Below are 6,654 nucleotides of genomic sequence, written 5' to 3'. Positions count from 1 at the left end.
ACGCATTAGTTGCTTCTAGGTCTTCTGGCTTACTTGAGGGTCGTGTCGTGTCAGCATGTCTGAGGTCGACCAAACGACACTAGACAAGGCCTTCCGCTTGGTGCGTACCGTTCATGTGGGATTCCGGTGCGGAGGGTGAATCACACGAAGGAAACTCACCCCCCTCCCCCCCCCCCCCCTCGGCAGGACGACTCCGTGCCGCCCTCTGCCTGCTTAGCCAGTACATATAACGTAAGCGCAAACGGTTGGATGCTGTTAGGCGAGCCGCCCTATCATGCCCCACGCCAATCGAGGAGCTCGCGTTGCTGCTCTGGGTCCGCTACGAGGACTATTGCTTCGTCGCGCTCAATCGGCACGGTCAGCTAATCGAAGGTGGACCCGAAGCAGTTCGCCATGGATGTGGTTGACATGGTGGCGGTGCAGCGTGCGTGGCGGCGGCGCGGCCACGTTACGCGCCTGCTTGACATGCTACTGGTCGACCGGCCGGACACGCCACTCGGCCTCACCCAGCCGTCGCCGGCGCTGTGGGAGCTGCTGCTGCACTACCTGACGACGCGGCCGACGCTGCGTGCGCGCGTCTGGATAGTCCAATGGGCCGGCATTGAGGGCTTCCGTACCAACGCCTGGGAGGAGTTGTTGCGTCGTAATCGGTATGACTGAGAGTCGTCGTCGTCGTCGATGGCGTCGTCGTCGGACGACGAATAGTGAGCGCCGGCAAATAGCCGGAGATCTGAGGTACGCCACGGGTGCCGGCCTGCCGTCTATCCGCAAGAATGTGATCGATGTTGATTCCGTCTGAAGAAATCGTCAACTGTCACTCGCTATGTCTGTGATGTGTCTGTGACCGACACCGATCGGGTCACGCGGAGCCGCTCTGGCTGCATTTCCGCCGTCAGTAATATTGGCGTAACTGTGATTGTGTCGCTGTAAAGCATCCTGTGCAGGCCCCCGCCTCCCTGTGCCGGCTGACCCGGCGGGTATCGGCCCTCGCCGCCAGCCGCAGGGGTGTTGATGCCGACAGGGAAGGTCACGCTCCTTTTGGACTCGGCTACGTCGCTGGGCGGAACGATTGTGTCAAGCACAGTGTTTGGGTTGCTTGGTTTGCGGAAGGAACTTGCTGCAGCGCATTAACCTCGATGTATGTATGCTCATTATGTAACTGTTTTATCTCTACAGACGTGATAGTACATGCATGGCGTACGTATCTAGTCATGCTGGGTTTTATAGTGGAAAAGATGGCGGTGTTTTCTTATGTCAATAATATCGTATCACAATCAGTGCAATACACAATCGCATACTCACGAATTGATTTTTCTAGTAGGACCAGGTGCTTGGCCTGATGGTAACAGTCTGCCATCTGACCGACGAGCCAGACGTGCCCGCTGCGGTAGGGCATCTGATATCTGACCTGACTCACGGTTCCAGCCTGCACGTGCCACCCAGGCCCGCTATATGGAGCTCCACATCACCAGCATTACCGACCGGTCTGGTTGGCGGCGACCACTTTTGTAGCAGTGATAGCGATACAAAAAAGATAACGAGGATACGAGGATACCAGGATGAATCGGTTAATTACAAATGGGTCAGTTTTATGGTGTCGGGAACACACAATTACCACGGAGGATCACATGAGCTGCTACGCGATCTGCGATCTGCAGTGGTGCTAAACAGTGTTAGAGAAACTATGCGCGCGTGTTGGGTTACCGCCTTTGTCGCATCAAGCACCATGTCAAACCAGTCTTGAAGTTCTTGTTCTTAGGGAGCTCTTGCCAAGCCAACAGTTTATCGGGGCCCCGGCTGGGCAGTTTTTATACCAGCGCAGCTGGAACAGGGCTCTGCTAGGACCGATTGCTTTGCATAAACCAGATTAACCTGCGGCACTGCCCAGGTAAAATCAAACCTATGCGCAACAGAGGATACAGTGCACTTTTTCCGCAACTGCCGTTTCAGAATGTGAATGCGATCTGTCTGGGCTCGCTCTGGTTGCCCAGTCCTATTCAACTCTGGCGCAGCATTTGCCGGCGACCGTGCCATAGTTCTGTTCGTACGGGAGGTGGTGTGGGTATTATGGGTGTCGTCTATGGCCTTTCGATTGTGCGAGCTGGAAACCAGCTCTGGGTTGAGATTGTCTATTGGTCAGGTGCCGTTCGGGGCTTTTTTTATCAGTCGTAAATCGCCGGTCGGCGACTGACTGTTCTTGTGGTAACATTTCATCTCGCTGACCGTCTGTGTCTTGCAGCGGCGGCTGAATTCAAGCAACAACCGCAGCGGTTGTGTGTTTCTTGGTGCATTTCATGCAATATGGCGTGTTATTTCATTTATGAAAGTATCTGTTTAGCTCGAGTGTCTGTCTAGTTCGTGTCCATTTGGAGCATACGGCGTGCAGTTATTTGCCGGTGCAGTAGCTGCCAAATAAATAGGTATAAGCAGACATATAGCCGACGTTCAACTTGAATAGCGTCCCCAGTTTACATATATCCATCGCTTTAAGTCGTAATAAGGTACACGTTTGTTTGATATGCCAGCGATTTTTCGATCTACATTCGTTTTCGATCGACATTGCCAAAGTTCGAGTCATTAGCACACGCAGTCAGGCACATCAAAGCGCCTGCGTACAAGCGCCAGGGGCAATCATGAGCGGAATGGTGCGGCCTGGACCGGGCTACGTTCGCTCTCTCAGCGCGGAACACGATCCCGCACAGACCGCCCGTTAATCAGTGAGCTCTGCACGGCCGCCATCTACCTTGACCCCGTGCGCTACTTAACTAACGCCATATCGCGGCCGACGCCGCCGTCAACACGCGGAATCTGGGGCGGTTATTTGACCACGGACGATGGCCGACTCGCGGCGGCGGGGTGTTGGGTGGACGTCTCCGCCAACATCTGCAAACAGCCCATGCACTTGTTTGCACCTGGCGTGATCATATCACGTCAAAATGCCAACTGCGAATGACGTACACGTATCTCAGTTTTGAGCGACCGCAGGCAGCAGAAAGCCTCCGTTTAGCTCCGTTCATTCACCCCCCCCCATTTAACAATCATTCAAAACCATTGGGCCGAAGAAGAGCGGGCTCCCCTGTATTCACGCCTAATTAATTTTAACCTTTTTCCCTTCCCTCCATATCGGTCAAGTTTCCCATGATATAAATACATACTTGCATGTTTACCTTGCAATTCACTTTTGGCGGAATAACACTGCGCTCATGTTGGTATCAAACTGCATTCTATGTTCTGGATTGCATGAAGAAAAGGCACTTGTAATTGTTGGTCTGATAACTAGTTGATCTTTTCAAATATTTCTGCAGACGTTATTTGCGCATATTATAATATATATATATTATATATATATATAATATTATGTGGGTGTGTGTATATATTATATATATAATATATTATATTAATATATATAATTTATGTACCTCTCACGCCTCTCTCTCTCTCTCTCTCTCTCTCTCTCTCTCTCTCTCTTTCTCTCGATGTTCGTTTGTTCCCAATGAAGGAGGAGGCCGAGAGGCTGTAAAACAACCCACAGTTGTACTCGACTCGTCAAGTTAAGTTGCCCAACTCAGATGCGGCAAGCAATATTTCGGTGGTGAATATATTAAAAGACATAAGACATAAAGGACATAAAAGACATATTGGATGATCTTGTCAAAAGGCCGTCAATAATCTCAAGATATTAGGTAATTGTACGGTACTAAAACACAATTTCTGTATTTCATGTATCCAGCATGGGCCATGTTTTATGACCGTTTTGGATATCTTAAGAAATACTCGACTGTGGCCCACCAAAAAGCTTTCTCTGTTCCCCACCAAATGGTCAGGTTTTGATGTTTGGTAATTACCAGGTCCCATTTAACATGTGTTTGCATTGCTGCTGATAGTTATCTGACAGGGTGCTAACATGACGCCTGGTCCCCTCCCGCGCTACCTGTTGGTGGCGGTACGCACGTGCAAAGCCAGCTGCTTCCGAGGCTCATAACTACCCCCTCGCCGGCTATCAGCTATTGGCTGTCGGCTTTGATTTGCAATCCGACGCTAGGTTGGGTTACGTAATTCAAGGCTACCTGTGATTAGTCTGACATCGTAATCAGCGGACAGCTCAGGACAGGAGGGACAGATAATACCCGCCGACGCCAAGGAGCCAGAAGTATAACCGTCGGCTCAAGTCGGGTCGGGACGGGTCGGGCCGGCTCGGGGTGTTCCAATGTTTCAATAAAGTTTTCATGAATGGGCACAAAATTGCTGCAGCCACCCTGACTTTCGTAACCATTCGAAAAACATGCACTTTCGCTAACGCGTAAGAAGACGATGAAAAAAGAAACGGAAGGTATTTTCCTGGCAATTCAAAGTCACAATGAATATTCACTCTCCATTCCCTGCCACAGAAAATTATCTTGTCACCCTGAAGCACGACGGTAAGCAGGTCTCGATATTTATGCCGGGGTGCAAACTGCATGCGTTTAATACGAACAAAATACAAAATAGACAGGCACAAATCATCGGTGACAGGCTAAAATAACCAAACGCCATGAAATCATCGTGCTTAAAGAGTGAAGGTGTTAATGAAGCGCTAACTAAAAAGACGCTCAAAATATCAACGTTTTCAGTTTTGAGCCGTAAGAACAAGTCACCAGAGGTAGTAAAGCGTCGCTGTTCAGGGAAACGTACTCTTAGAACTTCGGGTACACCTCTATCATTTACATATTTAACAATGAAAGTCGACAAGCAGCAAAGCCTGAAAGCAGCGGCGCAGTTAACCCAGATTAACGATAATCATAGTTAAAACCATAGTCACTTCATCAGCACCCGATAGGAGAGGGATCGGAGATCCAGCAGGGTGTCCACGGCATATAGGAACGCACGCTGCTGATGGTCTTTGCAAATTGAACACGAGAATATGCCAGCACGATATGAAATATACAGAACCGGTATGTACGCAAAAATGACAACCTTGGTGTGTGTGCTCTCAAGCAGTGACCTGACCTGACCTGACCGTACCTGATCTGACCTGACCTGACTTGACCTGACCTGACCTAACCAGACCTGAGCTGACCTGGTCCGACTCGAACCATGATGCCGATATTTAGGATCGTTGTATATTGCTGTATCATAGGATCGTCGCCTATATTACTATATCATTTATCACAGTTCCTTTTCATGCGTCAGTGATGGTGAGCTTAAAGGTGCAAACGCTCGAAAAGAACATTGCAATTTGTGATATGACCAATAAAAATAGATGAGAAAGGCATACGTCTTTCTCTCGTTTTCTAAAATGGTATGGAAACGGAGCACCGCTCATTGAATTCTAAATGACGTGGAATCTCAATGCAGTGCGGAATAGTTGTTGGTAGGGCTGAATTCGCTTGGAAAGGCCCAATGGTAAGCACGATAGCTCGCACGCATTGTTGTGCAAGACCAGAAAACATTAACTAGGCAGAATTATGCCGTTAAATTCCTCAATGGATGCGGACAACCTGTGGAAGGCGCAAACGCCCTCGCAACACATCCTAGGGCAATAAAAAGAGCCAAATCCACGGTGATTGAACTGATCTGATCATTTTAAGAGCAGTGATCGTTAATGAAGTCAAGCGGTCATACCCAACGAATTAATTTAATCCGTGCTTTTAGCCATTTCACAGCACTTCGAAATATCAGGCACTATATCTCAAAAACGAGAAAGAATTAATGAATGAATTGTGTTCAGAATCCCCTCTTATTCAGCAATAAGTGAAAAAGTCGATGGTTGATGGACGATCTACATATGTTCGTAACGTGCCGCGAAATTGTAGCCCATAATGCATCTCAAACCTGGTAAATTTCAACTATATAGGGTGTGATTTAACAGGAGGTCTGTGTCAGTGAATGGAAAGCCAAGGCGGAGCGAATAATCATGCAAGGCATGAACAGGGCCGTAAGAAAAATCGCGTATGTTGAAAAAAACCTGTACGAGCTATAATGCGTGCTCTTGGAAACAACATGTGTCCATACAGCGGCGACCGTCATTTCATCTTACACCGAGAATTCCTTCTAAAGGGACCTGTTTTTCCGTATTAGTTCCGCTTGTCACCATAGGGGCACCCGTTTATCAAGAGAATGCCCTTTGTCAGCCGCCATTCTCCCTCATGATCACGGGTTTCCAATTGGAGGAGCCGCGTCATTTTTGGTGGCGATTATGACTCGACGTCATTTACGCCGCCATCCTGTGAAGAAGCGAGGACGGGCACGGTGTCCATCACTGGCTTCACTCTTATAGACGCACTATAGGCTATAGAGGCACCCTCGGTGCGTCTGAAAGGGCATCCATTTCCCGTAGAGAGTTCCTTTTTTACCACAGGAGCTCAACTTTTACTAAAAAACGTGCCAGTTTCGCTGACTGCCAATATTGATTTAATCGCATTTTCTTCCGATTAGGAACATCTAAGTATGCGTCTTTGTTTCGGCGCCTGAGTGCGTCTGCGGCTGTGCCCGCATCATTGGAGTTTTATGCGTTTTAATGTAATTTACAGGTATGTTAACACCTTTTTAAGGTAAAGCAGTTTCGGCAGGCCTCAAATTCGGCTTACGAAAGTTCATGACACTAACAAATGCTGATCAATCTCAAAATTCAAAAAGATCAGCCGCCGGGTCGAGGCCGGTCGTTAAACAGCGGTA

The sequence above is a fragment of the Pollicipes pollicipes genome, unplaced genomic scaffold (genome assembly GCF_011947565.3).
Source record: "Pollicipes pollicipes isolate AB1234 unplaced genomic scaffold, Ppol_2.1 Scaffold_5724;HRSCAF=6776_pilon_pilon_pilon, whole genome shotgun sequence".
Classification (NCBI taxonomy): Eukaryota; Metazoa; Arthropoda; class Thecostraca; order Pollicipedomorpha; family Pollicipedidae; genus Pollicipes; species Pollicipes pollicipes.
Note: the sequence above shows the minus strand (reverse complement) of the source record.